This window comes from Urocampus carinirostris, chromosome 12, assembly GCF_059441175.1.
Source record: "Urocampus carinirostris isolate Australia breed hairy pipefish chromosome 12, RoL_Ucar_1.0, whole genome shotgun sequence".
NCBI classification, from domain to species: domain Eukaryota; kingdom Metazoa; phylum Chordata; class Actinopteri; order Syngnathiformes; family Syngnathidae; genus Urocampus; species Urocampus carinirostris.
The window spans coordinates 34,293,587-34,313,922 of record NC_142360.1 but is presented as its reverse complement, the minus strand read 5'-3'; the positions used below and the strand labels follow the sequence as shown (position 1 = coordinate 34,313,922).

General features: G+C 40.3%; 2 long non-coding RNA genes across 2 annotated transcripts; one reads left to right on the top strand and one right to left on the bottom strand.

Annotated features, from left to right (window-relative positions):
- Positions 1–10,793: 10,793 nt before the first annotated feature.
- Positions 10,794–12,291, top strand: LOC148355671 (uncharacterized). Its single transcript, XR_015852288.1, has 2 exons — positions 10,794–11,186; positions 11,916–12,291. It is a non-coding gene; the product is annotated as an uncharacterized LOC148355671 (long non-coding RNA).
- Positions 12,292–12,374: 83 nt separating this feature from the next.
- LOC148355670 (uncharacterized) lies at positions 12,375–13,791 on the bottom strand. Its single transcript, XR_015852289.1, has 2 exons — positions 13,549–13,791; positions 12,375–12,840 (listed from the first exon to the last, which is right to left on the bottom strand). It is a non-coding gene; the product is annotated as an uncharacterized LOC148355670 (long non-coding RNA).
- Between the last annotated feature and the right edge of the window lie 6,545 nt (positions 13,792–20,336).

Here is a 20,336-nt window from a genome sequence, read left to right as displayed (position 1 = left end):
AAAAAAGAAATGGATATCTTGTGAAAGAATTGTGAAAACAAACAACGTTTGTAGGCCGTACAACCTTTGCAATAATACATGAGTCAATTCATTCAAAAGAGAAAAATAATTTTTCTCCTTTTGTCTTTAAGGTTTTTTTTACATGTTTTTTCCTGGAGTGGTATATCTAATCTTGTAAACGATATACACTATAGAGTCAATGACCATAAAGACTATTCTATTCTATTCTATTCTGGTTTCTTTTTATCCTCACTGTGAATATGTGAACCCGGAGTGCCACGCCCAACTTTTTAATATTAACACATTTTGTAACAATGACAATAAAGGTATATGTATTCTATTCTATTCTATTCTATTTCATGTACAAGCGGCTTTGGAGCTGCATGCCGTCATATTGCTCTTTGGCACTCCCTAGTTGCTCCCTGGCGCTTTTTCAACAAACCACGGCCCCAACAACCTTGCTCAAGTAGAATGCTCAGCATTTGCCGGGCCATTATGCTTTTTAACGCTAAAAAAGGTTTAAGTTTTGTAATTTTACACATTTGAAAGTGTCTTTTTTTGTGCTGATTTCGATCTTGTGCTGCTCCAAATAACACACAAAAAGTATTAAATTAACAATCATAGATATGGACACACTTTCCATTGTTAATTTGACACTACCACTGTACGGTTAGGTGATAAAGGTCTTGTAGGTTGATTGGAGAATAGCAATATTTCCCAAACACACGTAAAGATTTATCTAGTTCAAGTTTTATTTTCCAGTAAAACAATCCTTGTGTTTATACAGTATGTGTTTATTTTATGTCTGTAATCAACTGTACTTGCCAGTTAACGGTGAGCTTTTTACATAAAGATTGATAAACATTCCTTTCAGTATACAGTAATCCCTCGGTTTTCGCGGTTAATGGGGACCAAGACCACCCGCGAAAACTGAAAATCAGCGAAGTAGCAGCGCCCCTTCAAAAATGCTTAAAAAAACGTATACAGGTATATAGTATACCCTCGCTGTATACAGTACACCATATAGAAGACGGGTAGAGAGAGAGAGAGAGTGAAATTCATGTTATAACAAAAAAATAACCTGTAAAATATGTTGTATGTACACGGAATAAGACTGCGGCGAAACCACTACGAACCATTCAGTATGATTGTATTAACCGCTACCAACCACATGCAGCCATCGCAGCTTATTTCGCTTGTTAACACTACCGGTTACATATTAAAAATAAAAACAGTGAAAATGTGATATTTGATGAGTGTTTGTGAAGCGTTTTGGGAAACAACAGTTAAAAAAATGGTCTGTGTTCATTTTAATGTGAGTGAAATAGCTACCTTCTAACAATAACGACATACTTTAGCTAGCGGCATCGAACGGCTTTTACAACAAATACACGAAACCCCACACAATTTGCTGTGTTTAGGTAGTACAAACAACCGCTCGCTTTTGGTATAATAAAGTCAAACTTGAGATGAAATGTGACAGAAGCGAATATACTTACGTAGTGTTGCCGAGTTCCCTCCTTTATAAACTGAGCGCCACAAAAGAAGGGGGTGAGGCGGGAGGAGTTGAAGGAGGAGGGGGGGTGAGCGAAGCGGCAATGACTAAGCATTGTGTCAGGGCCTCCCCCTCCCTTTCACAATAGGAGTGTCCACACCGTATCCTCAGTTGACATAAGCTCGCGCTCAATGGCGTCAAGTCAATAAATGCTTTTATTGAGAAAATAAGGTATATTTTCTACACCCGCGAAGCTCTGAACCCGCAAAAGTGGAACCGCGAACTAGCGAGGTTCCACTGTAGTTGATAAGTTTAAACATTTGTAGACATTCAAAATAAAGAAAGAAGACATCAATGGAGTTTGAACTTGCAAGGAGGACAGGGAGCGAAGCTTTTTCTTTTGAATATTGCCCGTCTATCTGATACGTTTCCGATAGGTTTCTAGTTTATTAGACACTCTAGATCACAGGTGTCAAACAGGCGGCCAGCGGGCCGGATCAGGCCCGCTAAGGGATTGAATCCGGCCCGCGAGACAACACTCAGAGAAGCGCAAGAGAAAAACAAGCTGCAGGTTGAAATATGTCAACTTGATGTTGCCAAAGCCAGGTGCCTCAAACAAAGACACTGTACTTGTATCTATTTCTCTCTCTCTCTCTCTCTTTTCCACCCATTTTCTCCCACTCTCTGTCTCTGTCTCTTTCACTCTCTGTGTCTCTCTTTTTCTCTTCCTTTGTTGCTCTTTGTTTCTTTCTCTCTCTGTGTTTTTTTAACTTATTTTGCTCTAACTTCCTTTTTTCTCTCTTTTCTCTTTCTCTCTTCCTACCCTTCGTGCTTTCTTTTCTCCTTTTTCTCCTTCCGTCTTTCTATATCTCTTTGGATTTCTTTCTTCCTCTCCCTTTCTTTTTCCCCTATCTCACGACTTTTTCTCTTTTGTTTCTCACGCTCTCTCCCTCTCTCTCTTTTTCTTTCTTTGCCCTGCCCTCTCTCCTTTTCCCTCCCTGTTTCTCTAATTTCTTTATCTATTTTTCTTTCTCTTTAATCTACTAGTCTGGCCCCCGACAGAATGTTTGTCTTATCGTGTGGCCCCCGAGTTAAAATTTGTTTGACACCCCTGCTCTAGATGTCCCAAATGTCAGATAAGACATTCAAGCCTGTTCTAAAATATATTGTTGATATCTGATTACAAAGATGGTACAATACTACATTGGTCAATATTGTCAGTCCGACACAACCTGGAGTTGTAAATTATTCATCGTATTTAAATGGCCCCTTATATACATTTGGCGTAGCTTCGCCCGTCAGTAGTAAACGCCTCAACTGTCAGATCCTGCAGGTGTTCGCTCATAAAACCGAGTCGTTTGGACGCTCGACTTTAAATGCTAACTTGTGCTCGAAAACTCGAAAGGGAATTTTCAGCTTGACGTGTATCCCACCAGGCAGCGGAGGAAGTCATTTGGGGCTAATGGCGGCAAATGAGCGGGCTAACTGGCAGTAATTAGCCATTGTGCATATACTCGTGTCACTTTGCCAGCTTTTTGACGGCCGGCGTTCGGACACCAACGATAACACAGCTGGGCCTTGTTCACCCCTGAATATATTGCATGTGAGCGCCTGCCTATTTATTATTATTAGTAGTACTTTGTGGGGCCTTTGGGGGGGAATGTGGTGGAAAATTCTTACTTTGCATCAGTATTTTATGTTGAATACAGGGTCGTGATTTATTTCATTATTGTAATGTTTCTATTTGATTTCCTTAGTTTGTTTCGGTTCCTGGGTGTGTCTCTTTGCTGAGGGCTTCGTGTCAGTTTGTCATCAGTATGTGAAACTACAGTCAATTTGTAGGTTTCAATCAGGCTTTTGTAGAGGTCTGTTCACAATACATGGATTCATTAAGGTATTTTTAGTGAAGTACAGTGGAACCTCGGTTTTCGAACGCCTGTGAGTTCGAACAAATCGGAGTCCGACCAAAAATCTCGAGAAATTCTTGCTTCGCTGTTCGGTCAAAAAATCGGAGTTCGAACGCCGGTAATGCGTGAGTGGGTGCGCTAGGGTGCGATGCTGAGCGGCGTACGGGTGTAGATCGCTCTTTTCGTGACCGACTGTCATCGCGTTCGTTTTGCTTTCGCTTTTAATATAGGTGTACGAAGTGTTTTAGCCCCTAATTATGCCTCCGAAGAAAGTCAGTGCATACAGCAAAGTTGCTACAGGGGAAAAAAGAAAAGTAGTGCGTACAACTATTCAGATTCAGATTCAGATCTACTTTATTGTCATTCTAGTACACGTGTATACAGAACGAAATGTTGATACATCTGACCCGCACAGTTTCCTTGAATGTACAGATATAAGTAAAAGTTGTATTGTATTATGGCTACGTATAGTATTTTACCATAGTGCCGATAGTGCAAGAGGAGTAGCTAACCGGATGTGCAAAATGGGCAGTCAGGTTAACAAGTCAGGTAAACAGTAACATTAACACTGTAACAATAACGCTGTAAGTACAATAGTGCAGAGAGCAAATGTGCAAGGAGTGGCAAGCTATTAAGAACTGCCAGTAGTGCAAAAAGTCAGATTAGCAGCCGTTTAGATTTAGGTTAACTATATGTTAGATTGACCATTTAACAGTCTAATGGCCAGGGGGACTAGACTACTGCGGAACCTGGTGGTCCTGCACCGCACACTGCAGTACCTCTTCCCAGAGGCTAGCAGAGTGAACAGTCCATGATGGGGGTGAGAGGGGTCCCCGATAATGTTCTTAGCATGGGATAGGCAGCGCTTCTGGCCAATGTCCTGAATGGAGGGAAGTGTAGTCCCGATTATTTTCTCTGCTGTCCTCGTTACCCTCCTCACACTACCCCAGTCGGTAGCGCTGCAGCCTCCACACCACACAGAGATACAGCTGGTCAGGATACTCTCTATGGTGCCCCTGTAGAATGCGATGAGGGAAGGTCGGGGCAGGTGGGCTCTCCTCATCCTCCGCAGGAAGTACAGGCGCTGCTGTGCCCTCTTAACCAGTGATGCAGTGTTCATGGACCAGGTGAGTTGCATTTAAGAAAGAAATAATAGCAAAATATGAAGGAGGTGGAGTGTCTAATCTTGCTGCGGAATACCCCACCGTCCACCTGCGCCTTCTGCTGACCACTACAAAGGTAAGAAATCCTATTCATAATTGTTTTCTTTATCCTTTTTTATTTTATTTTTACACGTTCATGTTAGCGTAATCTTTCGTACGGAAGATTACGATAACGCGAAAGTTCGATTAGCCTGGGTTAGCATTATGTTCACGTTGAACATTCAGGTAAACATTCAGGGTGTTGGAACGGAGCCCAACTTTTAGGGTGTTGGAACAGAGCCCCCTTTCCAATGAACCGCTCACCACTTGTTGTGGGGACCCGGGTGCTAAATGACTTGTAAACGACCTGATTTTTTTATTTTTACACGTTCATGTTAGCGTAATATTTAAAGCAGATAGTTTGACGTCGCATGCGGGTAAGCGTGGCTAGAAAAGCCCAAGAAATCATGTGCTTTTGATTTTGGTCTTTCAAGCAAGTGTTTTTCTTTGCTGTTGACTTGTCGCGACGACAATTTCTGACATCAACAGGTCATGTGAAATCAGAATTTATGACTCTCCGCACAAGGCCACATTGAGATGTTGCAAAGGCATCAGGAATGCGTTGCTACTCTGGAGTCCAACCTGTTTTGACAATCGACTGTCGCAGCGGCATTTGGCGGGCGCGTGTCACGTTTGGGAGACGTTTTTGCCGGCATGTTGTCGGACATTTGGGCTGTATGCAGTGTTCCCTCTAAGCTGCGCGCGTGCGCAATTGCGCACTGCTCGTACATTCTCAGCGCACAAGAAAATCTAGCCAGCGCACAAAAATGAGAGCTCAAAATTACCAATTAAGAAGCGAATTAAGTCAAAGTTACAGTGCATGAAGGTCAAAATACACGGGTTCCCCTGACGTTGTGTCCTAAATGCGGTATTTTGAAGTCGAGTCGAAGTAGAACGAACTTGAGTAAAGTTAGTTTGAGAACCGGCTTCTTCGGCTCGGCTCACTAGAAGGAACCGGCTCATTCGGGGCCTAAACGGCTGTTCAGGTTGTTTTTGCTTCTTTAATCCCAACATGGCCAAATATTATGTAAAATGATGCACAAAATGACTTGAAGGATGGGGGGAATGGAACAAAAAAGAAAAAAATACCAAAATGAAAAAGTAGTGAAAAGCTGAGAGAAAAAAAAAAACAAAAGGAAGAGAAAAAAAGAAAGGAAAAATTTAGAAAAAAAGCCAGAAAAAAAGAAAAAAAGGAAATGTAGGAAAAAAGTAAATAGAGAACAAAAAGAAAAAAGTAACAAAAAAGTAGAAAAAGACAGCATTAAAATAATTTCAAGTGAATCTTGTTGCCAACATTGTACTTCCACTAAAAAATGTGATTAAGTACAGTTCTGTATCTTACAACCGACTAAATAAGCCCCCAAAAATGTTAATATTATGCGACAAAATATATCAGGAAATAAAAAGAAATGGATAACTTGTGAAAGAATTGTAAGAACAAGCGACGTTTGTAGGTCGTACAACCTTTGCAATAGTACATGAGTCAATTCATTCAAAAGCGAAAAATAATTTTGCATTGCCGGAAACTCAGCAAAATGTAACTTGATGTCAAGTTTTGGACATGTTTGATAATTAATTATCTTGCCACACTTTGGATTATGGTTGCTCACTGTTGTTTCAAGCGTTGCTCACTGACTTGGTGTGAACGCTCAGACCCATGGAAAATTAGAGGAAACATTGGCTGTATGTCTGCTCAACGATAGAGGCCTTACGTGAAAATGGGAAAATGTTTTTTGGTAAGATGAATTTGATTAGTTCTGTATTTTAAAACAATTTCAAATTAAGCTCAGTTGGGAAGTCAAGGGAAGTAGACTATTAGCTTAATTTATGTCACTCAAAGCTAACCCTAATTACTAAATGCTTTTTTACCTAAAAACGCTTTTTGAAACCATTGGATGAAGTCAAAACCCTACTTTGAAACCCTTGAATATAATTAAAAGCCTACTTTAAAATCCCAAAACAATTTAAAACACTAATTTGTAATCGCTGGATGAGTTTAAAAACCTTGTTTGCCACCATTGGAATAATTTAAACCACTGCAACATTCTAAAACTCTCAACTGGAACTAAAGGATGACTTTAAATGCTCCATTTGAAATCAATTTTCCCTCTAATCTTCTACGGGTCTGAGCGTTAACACAAAATCTGTGAGCATCGCTTGGAAAAACGGTTAGCAACATAATTCCTGCGTGTGGCAAATAAATCATGATCAAACATCTCCAAAATCTGAGATCATATTAAGTTACATTTTGCTGAGTTTCCGGCAAGAGTAAATCATTTTTTCAAATATTAATGACTTGGCTTATGTACTATTGCAAAGGTTGCGGGGCCTACAAACGTCAGTTTTTTTTTTTTTTTTAAAACATTTGCATTAAAAAAGTATGTTGTGTGACATAATACTTCCAATTTTGGGATTTATTTTGTTGGTTGCACAATACAGACCTGTATTCAATCACACTTTTTAGAGAAGGTAGTGTTGGCAAAAAGATTGACTTAATTTATTTAAAAATTATTTAAATGTAACAGGATTTTTTTTAGCAACCCAAAATACTGTTTTTAACAGTCAGACTCCTGTGATGTTTCACAAAAAAGCAAAAAGTGTCAAGTTGTTGTATAATTTTGGTCTAGCAGGAAGAAACATGTTTAACGTTCCTGTAAAATTCGCCTAAAATCCCAATCTAAGACGTACACAAAGTAAACTGAATGCTGTTCTTGAACCGTTTGGAGAATATGGAAAATTTAGGTTTCTTTTGAAATGTAACACTCTAAAATAATCACTGCAAGTGCTACTTACATTAAGTAATCTGAGTTGGAAGACACACAAATAGAAGGTTTTTATTCTTGCCGGAATTCTCTTTGCAATCAAATGCCTGTAAAATAGTGTAGCATTGGCATCTTAGCTGGAATACAGCTGGGACAAAAGCATCAAGCCTTACCTAGTACCTTGTTTAATTTGATCACAATATGAAAAACTAAACATTGTATTTTACACATTTTTCTAACCATAGGTCTAGGCGTTTCTAAAAGTGGCCATTTGGAGACGACCAGTTCACAGCCCTTAAATCTTTGAATCCTATGATGAGTTTAAAATTGTAATTTGAAAATTTGATAGGTACATTGTTTAAATATATAGGTTTTGAGTCCTAGATAGGTAGTAGGTAGGTAGGTAGGTATGTAGGTAGACAGGAAGGTAGGTAGGTAGGTAGGTTGGTAGGTAGGGAGTTAGGTAGGTAGGTAGGTACAGTAGGTAGCTGATTATTAAATTAATCGGTTGGTTGGTTTTCGGGCGGTTGGTCGGTCAGTCGGTCGTACGGTCGGTCTTTACATAGAAAATTGGTAGGACAAGTAGGTAAGTGGGAGGGTGATAACTCAGTAAACGGTTTAGCTAGTTGGTTGGTTGGCTGGTTGGTTGGTTGGTTGGTTGGTTGGTTGGAGTAAATAGTCAAGGTTTCGGATAGATCACACGTTGCTTTATAGGTGGCTTTCATTTTTATTATTGAAGTAGTTGTGTGGGTAGGAGGTGATGGATAAAAAAGCAGGTAGCTTGATAGGTAAGTTGTATAGTTAGAGATGCTTGCTGAGACCTTGGTAGGTAGATGGGAAGGTAGGTAGGTAGGTAGGTAGTTAGGTAGACAGGAAGGTAGGTAGGTAGGTAGGTAGGTAGGTAGGGAGGTAGGTAGGTAGGTACAGTAGGTAGCTGATTATTGAATAAATCGGTTGGTTGGTTTTCGGGCGGTTGGTCTGTCAGTCGGTCGTACGGTCGGTCTTTACATAGAAAATTGGTAGGACAAGTTGGTAAGTAGGTGGGTGATAACTCAGTTTAGTTAGGTGGTTGGTTGGTTGGTTGGTTAGAGTAAATACTCCAGGTTTCGGATAGATCACAAGTGGTTTTATAGGTGGCTTTCATTTTTATTATGGAAGTAGTTGTGTGGGTAGGAGGTAAAAAAGCAGGTAGCTTGATAGGTAAGTTGTATAGTTAGAGATACTTGCTACCTTGGTAGGTAGATCGGAAGGTAGGTAGGTAGATACGTAAGTAGGTAGGTACAGTAGGACGCTGATTATTAAATAAATCGGTTGGTTGGTTTTTGGGCGGTTGGTCGGTAGGGCGATCGGTTAGTCAGTCAGTCGATTGGTTGGGGGGTTGAGTGGTTGAGCCAATAGGTGATTGATAGGTTGGGTAGACACCAGGCAGGCATGTTAATAGATAGAAAGGTAGCATAGGTAGCATTAATAAATCAAACGTTGGTCAAATATACTGTATGGTAGGCACATAAGATCAGATAGATAGATAGATAGATAGATAGATAGATAGATAGATAGATAGATAGATAGATAGATAGATAGATACTTTATTCATCCCCTAAGGGAAATTCACATTTCCAGCAGCATCCCTGAGCTGAGAACAATACAATAATAAAGCCAAAAGAATACAATATACAAATACCCAGTGTGACGTGCAAATGCCCACTTTAGCATGTTATATAGAGTAACTAAATAGTGCTACACAGAACACATAATGCAGTAAGATTCGGTAATATCCAATGTAGGTGGTGTGGTTTAATGTGGGCCTTTACTCTGCCGGGTGGAGTTGAAGAGCCTCATGGCATGAGGAAGAAAAGATCTCTTCAGTCTGTCCGTAGTACAAGACAGTGACAGCAGTCTGTCACTGAAACTGCTCTTCTGTCCGGAGATAATGCTGTGAAGCGGATGCGATGGATTGTCCATGATTGACCTCAGCTTTTTCAGTGCCTGTCTCTCAACTACTGTTGTTAGGCTGTCCAGCTCTTTGCCCACAACAGAGCTCGCTTTCCTAGCCAGTTTATTGAGACGAGAGGCATCCTTCTTCTTGACGCTGCCTTTTACCAGTCAATTGACAAGTCTTAAAAAATGATTTTACCGAATACTGGTCTGGCATACAAATTATAGTCATTTTTATCCACCGTTTGCTGTTTGTGCCTCGCCACTTGCTTTGTGACTGTACTCAAAGACAAACCCATTAGGAAGAAGTAAACATAAAAAACATTCAGGCCTCTTCCTTTCCTGGAGTTGAAAGGTGGCAAACTGCCAGTTTCTCCTCCTCTAGCCCGGGGTAAGAGTTTTATAGAGATTCACTCCCAAGTTTTGTGGGCGCACAGCAGAGCCAACGCTGACTGATTGATGAATGCCACATTAAAACCCCGCACGCTATCATGCGACCACGGGCCCTGTACTTTTTGCACCGACTCGCAGCCAAAACACCTCGACCGGCTCATAAAAAAGAAAGAAAATAGGCACAGCGGCGATTTCATTGTGTTTTTGCACCTGAGCGCTGTTTATTTTTATACGTACGTTTATGCACATTGGCCCCCGAGCTCCGCTTCCTGAGGCTCCTCTCAATGCTTCCTGGCTGAGAGGACCTGGGTTATCTTGCCAGTCCCGCCTCTTCCGACAGGCAGCTGTTTCCTCTGATGGTCGCGGCTCACGTGTGAATGCTTTTTTTGGGCTTTTGTTTTTAAATGAGAAAGTCATACTCTTTAGGGTTGAGATCAGAAAAGTCACATGGATATTGAAAGCAGGGCAGGGTTTGAGCTGGTTGGTGGGTAGGTGGTATGTAGTCTGTATTGAGGCCCGTTAGAGATAGGGAGCTAGATTGGTTGTAAGTTGCACTTCTTGGTTGTTAGAAGAACAGCTATTGTATGTACAGTAGACTCCCGGGATATGAAATTAATCCCTTTTGAGGTGGGTATCGCAAAATTAAATTGTTGTAGGGAGGAGCCTAGAATTCTATGGTAATTTGCTTAGGCCTTTCAACCCCTAGGACCACAGGTAAAAACGCCAAAATTGTAGATAAATATTAAACTATAGTAACAAAATAGTCCATAGTAAGTACTACCTATAGTAAATATGATTTATATAGATAGATATACTTGAAATTGTATTTACCTTTGATGTGATGTGACTAGAGCTGATACCATAGTGTTAGTGGTTGGATGCAGAGGGTGGATTAATATTAAAACTCCTTTTAAAGGTCCCACCTGCGACAAATGCCATACCCTTAGAAGATTTCTTTAATCACCTCCTTTTTCCTGATAATAGTCCCAATTGTCGATTGCTTATGGCCATAGCATTCTTCAGATACCATGTCTTTATTATCTTTGTCTTCATTGTTATCGTGTTTTTGCTTCTCCTTTTATCATGAGTGAAAGGCCCAATCCCATTTCTCTCACTCGGCCCCGAGAACCCTCCAGTGAGGTCCCTCGATAGAGGAGTGCCCTCATCGAGTCGAGTGCAAAGTGGAAAAGGTTTGGACAAGACTTGCAAGGTTCCACCCCTGTCCAGGAGATGGCGGTAATATTAATTGGCTGTAGACCTTAGTGACGTATAGGCCTACGTCACATGTAAACAACTCGAGTCTCAACCTGAGGCGTGTTCAGTAGTGTGTCAGTTGGAGATTTCGTGCAACGTTAAAAATGCCCGCTACAGCTGTGTTATTACCGATTGCCTGAAAGCTCATCATCTTTTCCGTGTCTCCAATCAACGGAGGAGAAATGTGCTATACTGAAGACAGCTTCGGCGCTATGTAGTGCTGATTCACCTTTACAAGGTACGTACACTCAGTAAAAAAATGACCCGTTCGGTCAAATACAGTAAGAGTAAACATACAATGCACGTTCACATAATACCCTATGTTTGTGTAGACATAAATGGCAATCTACTTATTAGTATCTTAATGCCATTTTATGACACATAGTAGGGGTCTTGAATGTGTGACATGACGAAAAGTAAACAAACACAAGAACAGTCCACCTGACCCTTAAGCTGACATAATATCGTCACCAAACTTCCCTGTACGACCCAAAAACCTTAGTTCATAAGGAATTTAATTCAAAAGAGTTGTCATTGGATATAAAAAAGGTGCTTGATTGCTGTTGTTTGGTCATGGTTGTTTTCTGTTGTTGGTGTCAAGGGATTTGTTCAGACCAAAAAAGACAATCGACTTTGGCTTGGACAGATCTATTGACACTAACAAAGATATCATATAATGAAATTGTGAATATGCTTGATTGCAAATAGGATTTTCGAGAAGGGTTGTTCAAACCCTCACATTGTGTTTGCTGTTAATAACATCATATTGGAATATAATATTGTGAATGTGCTTGATTGCTGTTGTGATTGTCATGATTGTTTTTTTTTGTTATTAGTGTCAATAAATTTGTTCAAACCAAAACAATTTCAACATTTTTTCATGATGCTTACATCACAGTTAAAGCGGTCTTTTTCTTTTCTATGCCCACATTTATGTCTAAAATGTTTGTTTTCTATTGTGTTCCAGAGTGGCTGTCCCATAAGCATGGACAGGTTGGACAGGAATGTTCCCATCCTGTGCTTATGGTTGAATGTGGAGTCAGAACTCATTCAGGACTTAAGGTTGAGCAAGAAGGTTATGTGGGCCCTGCAGGAGCTGCTAAAGAGGGAACAGGGCCATGGCTGGAGGTCCTGATCTACGTGTACTGGCTGGCCCACGCTCTGTCCTACCGTGTGGTGTCACGGGTCTTCAGGGTTCCCAGGTCCACCGTACAAAGAATTGTCCACAGTTAATATGGAATAAATTGCCCAAAAGCCATATTTTAGGCTCTTTAAGTCAGACCCACATTTGCATTATGTGCTTTTCTGCATTACTATTCAATAAACATCTTCATTTTGAGTAACACCTTGGTGGTTTATTTCATAATGATGTGAGATACTGCGTGTGAACTATGTGACTGTTGGACAGAAAACAACTACAAATCACTCCAGCTTAAATAATACTTTACTTTCAGAAAAACAAACTCACATTGGGCCAAAATACATAATAGTAAATAAATAATGTGTCACAAATTTTAACAAAAATATACCAATACTTCCATGAAGCTGGAAAACACAAACTGGAACTTCATTGAGTTCTTAATAAAAAAAAATATTTTCCTTTTATAAAACAAAGGGAAACATTGCAGAGATGTCACTGTTCTGGAAATTTGTCCACGAGCTTCCCAAAAAGGACGGGAACCGCTCAGTTTTGGCCACAGTTTCTTCGAGACTTTTCCTCACTCCGGCAGACTCCACTTTCAAAAAGTCAAGGAGTGTATCGTGCTTCCTTTTTTTCTGGGTGATTTGGGGTTTGGCGCCGGATTAGAAGGTGCCAACGACGTGCCCGGTGGTGTGGATGGCGTGGTAGCTGTGATGGTGACCAGCTCTTCCACGGGACGTTCTACAATGGCCTTTAGGTTGGGTGGAAAAAACAAGAATTACTTAATGCTGATGTATTGTACAAAAACAACTGTGTATACGATGCTCAACTAGTTGATGTGAGACATGAAATTGACATGTTATTCTTATGGCTGTATGAGCCTTCTATTGGCCAGCATCACATATGCTTTAGAATTGTCTCCACATTTGGACAACATTTTGAGAAGGTAATTCGTTCACTTAATATGTGTTTACAGAGAAGACAGTGAACTATGTGATAGTAGTTTGTTTCAACTGTATTTCCACGTGAAATTCGGAGACATTACTCGTAATGCATGATGAAAACTAATGCATTCTGATCTCACATGAAAGAATCATATTGTAAATAAAACACGACACCCGAAATTGTGTGCAGTAAACAAGCGCTTATGTCCAGAACGGTATTCTGACTATGCTCCTTTAGCGACTGGCCATGTACATGAAAAGCACGACTCGTTTAAGATAAAAACAGGGATGGGCTGAACCGTGATTTTCTGCACAGTTATCCTACTTTACAGTTTGTAGCGTGAAGGTTTTTTTTTGCCAGCTCCCTTGGTAGATTAGTGCACTTCGTAAAGTAGCGATTTTGCAATGTTCGTGTTTTAACGCGAAAATACGATTTTCTATTGCATTTACGTCTAACTAAGATATCTCAATACATTTTATTGCAAATACATGCGTGGTTGTGGAAAACTACTTACATTTGTGTGGTTCCTTTTCGGGCATCTTTGTTGATATTGAGAATTCGCAAAGCCTTCTGGGTAGTCACTTCGCTGCCAAGTGAGGTCGAGAGCCCCCTCGGTCTTGAAGTGGTTACGACTTGGTTTGAGGGCACTTCTGCCTCGGTCTTGAGAGTATCGGGACACACCCCATTTTCACGTGAACGCGCAAACCGAGTGACTAGGGCACATAGCGAGTGAAAGTGCGAAGAATGGGACGCAGCCAAAGTCTTGACACCCATATCCAGAACATTTCTTTATATCTGATTCCGAACTGAACAAAGAGAGAGAAATGGGGCATTGTGGGATGGAGTTCAGCCAACAGCACATGTTGCAATATTAAAATGCATCAGTGCATAAACGGATGAATGACTCTATGAGAATTTCAATTATAACCTTTGTATTATTTCAGTCATATATACCTCCTTCCCCTATTTAGTTGTTTTTTAATGCGCTTCATGATTAATCACATAAATTGTAATTATCTATTCAAAGATATACTTACAAAATTCATATATATATGTATATATATATATATATATATATATATATATATATATATATATATATATATATATATATATATATATATATATATATATATATATATCTGTATATATATTTCTCTGTTCATTTGGTTGTTATTCAGTCTTTATAGCGTTTCACACGTTTTTAGTTAGAAATCATTAAGTTCTATAAGTACTAAACAGACAGTCTGGAAAAAAGACTGGTTGGAAGCTGAGATTTGGGGAATTTTCCTCTGACTCAAGTTTCGGTTTTGTGAGAATCCACCCCTATGGTATATAAATGATTGTCAGCCATTTTATCAGTGTACTTGTGAAACTATTACAACCTTTGTATGTTCTCACAAGCCCAAAATATTCAGTTCAATTTGTATTAATTGGAAAAAAAAGTCTGTCTCCTTTACATTTTAGCAAATCAATAGCAAACCAGAATCTTACATGTTGAAGACATAACTTGTCTTAAGTACTATGGCAGGCAAAATATTTTGTTGTTAAATGGTAAATGTCTGCTTTTATATGGTGCTTTTTCTAGTCAATGAAGACCTCCCAAAGCGCTTTACAATGTGCTTCACACTTACCCATTCACACACACACTCACACACCAATAGCGGCCATGCAGCCATGCAAGGCGCCAACCTGCTTATTGGGGGCATTAGGTCTTTAGGGCATTAGGCATTAGGTCAGTGTCTTGACCAAGGACACTTCTACATATAACACGGAGGAGCCGTGAATCGAACCTGTGATCTCTTGATCCCAAGACGAGCGCTCTACCTCCTGAGCTAATGCTGTTGATAAACAAAACAAAATATCCTAAGAATTCTGTAAACTGGTGGTTTACTGTTATGTAGGTAGGGCACAGGAGGTTGCCGTAATGTAGGAAGGAAGTTGTTTTGGTATATTTTTGGAGTTTCTCTCTTGGCCCCACGCCCTCCAATGACTCTTTAGAGAGCCTGCAGGTCTTTGTGTCCTTTTCGTAAGAATGGAATCAATGGCCAATCATTGACCAACAAGTCCTGCTCCCTCATGTACTGTCTGAACTCTTCTTCCGTTCCCCCACAGCGTTAAGACATACAGTATTGCAACATATTGCCTTCCCCGGTATGTTTCAAATCCAGAGGACGCCGGCGTGACACAATAACTTCCCTAGGGTTTTCATTAAAAATAAGACTTTATTGGGATTTTTTTCCGGAGGGTCTTGCCGCTGACGGACCTCTGCAGGGTTCAAACCAAGGCTTTCCTTTGTTTGGTTTCATGAGTCGAAAAATTATAATTAGTTTTGCGCATTGAGTTCAATGATAAAATCCAATTTTATTTTTCACTTACTTTTTATTTAGTTCTACTAAAGACAATATTGTGAAACAGACAACAGTAGGTGGTGTGTTCGCTGTAATCACTTCCACATGTTTAGTATGTTTTGCTTTTTCTTTACGACGTCACTGCAAAGTGTTGTAATGATAGCAAACAGTATGACAAAATTTATGGTAACAGTAGTACAGAGAATGTCTTTTTACTCAGTTTTCAGCACATTATGAATGAAGCCAATGTTCCTCTCTTTTATTTCTGGTCAAACTGTCAGGATCCTGTCAGTTGCCCTCTGATTACTCTCACCTACGCTCACTCCTTCAGCCCCAGCTGCCGCTCGTGTACCTATTACCCCTCTCCTTATTTAAGTGCTTCCTCTCCGGTCACTCTTGGTCAGACCGTCAGCGAAATGTCCGCCTCGCCACCTGTCACCGGCCGCGTCTTCCTTTTCAACCTGTCCAGAGTAGTTCAGCTCATGCAAGGCAAGCACTTTTGATCCTGGCTTGCCGACCGTTTCGGTTCCCTGACTTGCCTCAGATCCCCGACCACGCTTCGTTCTCTTGTCCCGGTTACCCGACTTGTTCCGATCCACGACCCAATCCGTTCTCCTGTCCCGGCTACCTGACTTGTTCCGATCCATGACCACGTTCCGTTCTCCTGTAGCGGCTACCCGACTTGCTCCGATCCACGATCACGCTGTGCTCTCCGGCCCCGGCTGTCCGCCTCGCCGGTCACCGGCTGAGGGGACTTCATGTTCCACCTGCCCAGTGAGCACCAGATCGCTGTTTTTTCCTCCCTCCCTGATCCCCCCGATACCTTAATAAAGTTTTGTGAGAAACGTTACACATTCGGGTCCACTGTTTGTTCCAGTCGTGACACAAACGGACCTTTTAAAAAAACGATTGATTTTTAATGTAGTGGATGGTGGATGGGCGGCACGGCAGCTGAATGATTAGCGCATCCGTGGCACACTTCCGAGGTCATATGTTCAAATGCAGCTACCAGCCTTCCCATGCAGAGTTTGCATGTTCTCCCTGTGCTTGTGTGGTTTTCCTACGGGCACTCCTGTTTCCTTCCGCTTTCCAAAAAATGCATGTCAGGTTAATTGGCCGGTTCAAATTGTGAAAGTGAATGAGCGAGTGAGTTGTATGTCTCTGTGTGCTCTGCAACTGGCTGGCGACCAGTTTGGGGTGTCTCCTGCCTAATGCCTCAAGATAGCTGGAACCCCTGCGAGCCTAGTGAGGATAAGCAGCACAGAAAATGCATGGATGGATTGAGGATATTGTATAATTTATCATACAATAGATTGTATTTTTTAATTTATTTGGAATTCTGAAGTTTTTCATTCATGAAAAATTTCAAATGTGATACAATTTAACACCTGTTTTATTTTTTCGATAAAATTTGTGCAGACTTATTAACTAATTTATTTATTTATAGATTTATACATTTATTTACTACATGTATAACAACACTGGATTGGACTCATTTTAAAATATATATGTTTTTGTTTTATAGAATCCTCAGAACTAAATCTGTGTTGTTTATTTATTTAGTTATTAATTCATTTATTACCTCTTTGTTTTTCTTAGTTAGTCAGTTAGTCAGTGATTCACTTTGGTACCACAAGTAGTTTCCTAGGCAATTATACTACATGCACAGTTAAATATCCATTTTTTTGCAAGTTATGTGAAAAATGAGTTGGTATTATAGCCAATTTGCCGCATAATAAGCAAGATAGTTAGTCTGTTAGTTTCTTGATTGAAGTATGATACTATGTAAGTATGTTTGAAATTCTGAGTTCCCATGCGTTTCAGTTATATTTATTCTATTCTCAAATACCATTCTGAATTTTTTTTTGTAAAGGATCCAAATGTTTTAACCTTAACTGCAACTTTAAATACAAATGCACTTTGTTTTAATAAAATGTAATAAAACACATTGTTTCAGATTGAAATTGACCCCTAAAAGCCTATCTAACTTTTTTCTCAACGTTTCTGTAAAAAACAGAAAGGTACTGTTATCGTAGAAAAGGAAAAGGGCAAGACATTTAGTTATTATATCAAAATCTTCTTCAAAGAGTCAAACAAGAGGTTGCCCAGAGACAGAGATGAACATCTCGATTCGAACATCTAATTAAGAGATGAAATCAATGCCATCTGCTATGGAACACATTGAGTGCTGGTTTCTCTTCTAAACCAGTTTGCAATTACCAAAGTGCTTCCAACCCGGTCGCCAATAGTCGGCTCTTTTATCAAAACAAAGCGCCTGACTTCTGCAGACTGCTTGCATTTTGACGCCCGCATTGTTTTCTAAAGTCACTCGCGACCTCTCTATTTTTGCATGCAGCTGCAGGGTAATTATTGTAAAACTGACAGGTAGTCAGTGGAGAGCTTGTTCATAATTTCTCCCTTTAGCTCACTTTACTTGTTCCTGGCTTGGCACGCTGACAAGAGCATGCCGAGTGACAAGCGTGCATACCTGCGTACGAGTAAACAACACCTTTTGTCAGAACCACTTGGGAAAAAAAATATTTTTGTCTCAATATTTGTTTTGAAAAAGTAATGAATCAAAATGTGTACACACACATATATATATATATATATATATATATATATATATATATATATATATATATGTATTTCCCTGGGTTGTTTTTGTGTGATATTAAAATTGGTTTGATGATTTGAAACCTTTGTTTGTGGTAAATATGCAAAATCGAATCAGGAAGGGGGCCAATAATTTTTGACGGCTCTGTATATAATGGTTACATTTATTAATTGCTCTTTGCCATTTAACTTCCCCATTTTGGATTTTCTTTTTCTAAATTACTGAATTATCACATTCAAGCGTTATTTTTTTCTGCCCCGACTACATGATTTGACGTAAATGTCATGATTACTAACTCAGATCACCTGGAGCAATCATGTGGCGCCTGGGTGGGCGCCTTCTGATTGGCTGGCACTTCTCTCTTAAGCGCGCTGCGCCCAGAGTTCAGTGTCAGAGTGTACATTTGTAACTCTGTGTGTTTCTCCTGATATCCCGTTCTTTTAAGAACTCTGCTTAACCGTTTCTGCCTGCCTCTGATCCGACCTGTTTCCGTCCCACGCTTCGATCTCCTCTCCAGCCCCGGTAAACACGACCTGCCTGATTTCCGCACTCCGATTGCCCACTCGATCCGAAGCTATCTCCCCTGCGCCGCTGCTGACGTCTGACGGCCATCACGTCTCCAGCAAAGCCCTGAACGCTTCCTTAATAAAAGAACTAAAACAAATGCTCTGGGGTCCACTAGTCTGTTCTGGTAAGTTTGTAGTTTAGTAGGCAGTCAAAAGGACATCGACTTTAAACTTGCAAGGAGAACCGGAGAGGACACAAACCTCGAATAAAAAATTCCAACCTGTTTTAAAGGCCATTTATTTCTTTGTATTAAATCTCTTAGGCTGAAATAGCAGACAATGATGTAAACAGTGTATGCAAACAAAAAACAACAGCGAGATCAAATAACAAAATGGCATCCAATACATTTCCTTTGCAGGTGTCCAATATTAAAAAAAAGAAACATATCATAGGCTCATGATAAAAACACGCATTGCAATAGAGAGCTTCGACGCAATACCCATTCACCTTCATGGAACCCCACCATGGACCACCCTCTATCCCCCCCTCCCTCACTGGTATGCAACATATAACCCCCGGCCCCCTCAAGACCCCCATCTCCCCTTTTTGACTGTGTGACAGGGATCAGAGGTCAGGAGCTGGCAGGTGATTGGATGTTGTTGTGGTAAGGGAATACGGTTTCGCTAAGTGCTGCAAAAACACCAACTGGCTCTCATATCACCGCCTACAGGGCTAAAGTGTGTCAGTGTGTAAGCGCACGTGCGTGTTTGCATGTCTTTTCGGTCAAAAAGGGACAAGGAGCAGATTTTTGTCTTGAACTAGAACTTTGGAACACACGCCCCACCTGGAAATTAACCACATCCATGTGTGTGTTAATGTGAGAAAGCTGTTCAAAGTCACATGCATGTAAATGTACATTGTTCCCTTCATTTACCGCTTGTTCTTTCAATGAATTTTTACGAGGACCTAACAAAATAATTGGTAGATGTTAGCGCAAGATTTGGACAAAACGCAGTTTTAATTGCTTTCGAAAGGGCCTGATTAAGAACGAGAACTCAAGAAAAGCAGTGTCGGAAGTTTTTCCGTGTGATTTACACACAGGGTTGGGTAGGGTTACTTTAACTTGATTACTTTCAATTACTTTTGGATTACTCCAATACTGATCTTCTGAAGTTCTTCTCTCGACCCACATCTCTCTGCAAGCTGGTGTGCCGGCTCCTCCCATGGGCGCGCCAGGAAAGACCCCCACGTGGGCTCTACGGCTCCACCACCTCACCTCGATGTCTGAAAAACTCATAACAGCAGAGCGCTTATCAAAATAACTTCTCCAAACAATGCCTGCCGTTCTGCGTCAGAGTTCTGTTATCAAAATTCCCCAGCCAAAACGAATTTGGATCAGCGTGACCTGTCATTGGACTTCAGCCCACTCAGTGAAAATTTTCATTGCACTCGATAAATGTAACTTGTATTTAACAGTAAAATATATAAACTCCTTCAAGATTAAAAACAATTCTAGGATATTAAATCAGTTGTTTTCAAGGGCTCATTGTGCTCTAAAATCCGGTGTTAGGTATCAGCAGGGTTGGGTAGGGTTATTTTAACTTGATTACTTTCAATTACTTTTGGATTACTCCAATACCAAATATGCTAATAAAAGAAAAAATAAACTAAATATGAATAAAATTACTAAATTTTGTGCAGGCTTGGGGAGTAACGGAATACGTGGAACGGCAAAAATGATGTTGGCAAGCTGTTTGGATTTATTTTCATTTTGTTTCTGTCGCATTTTATGTTAGTTTTGCCGGAGATCAAAGAGATCAAAGCCAG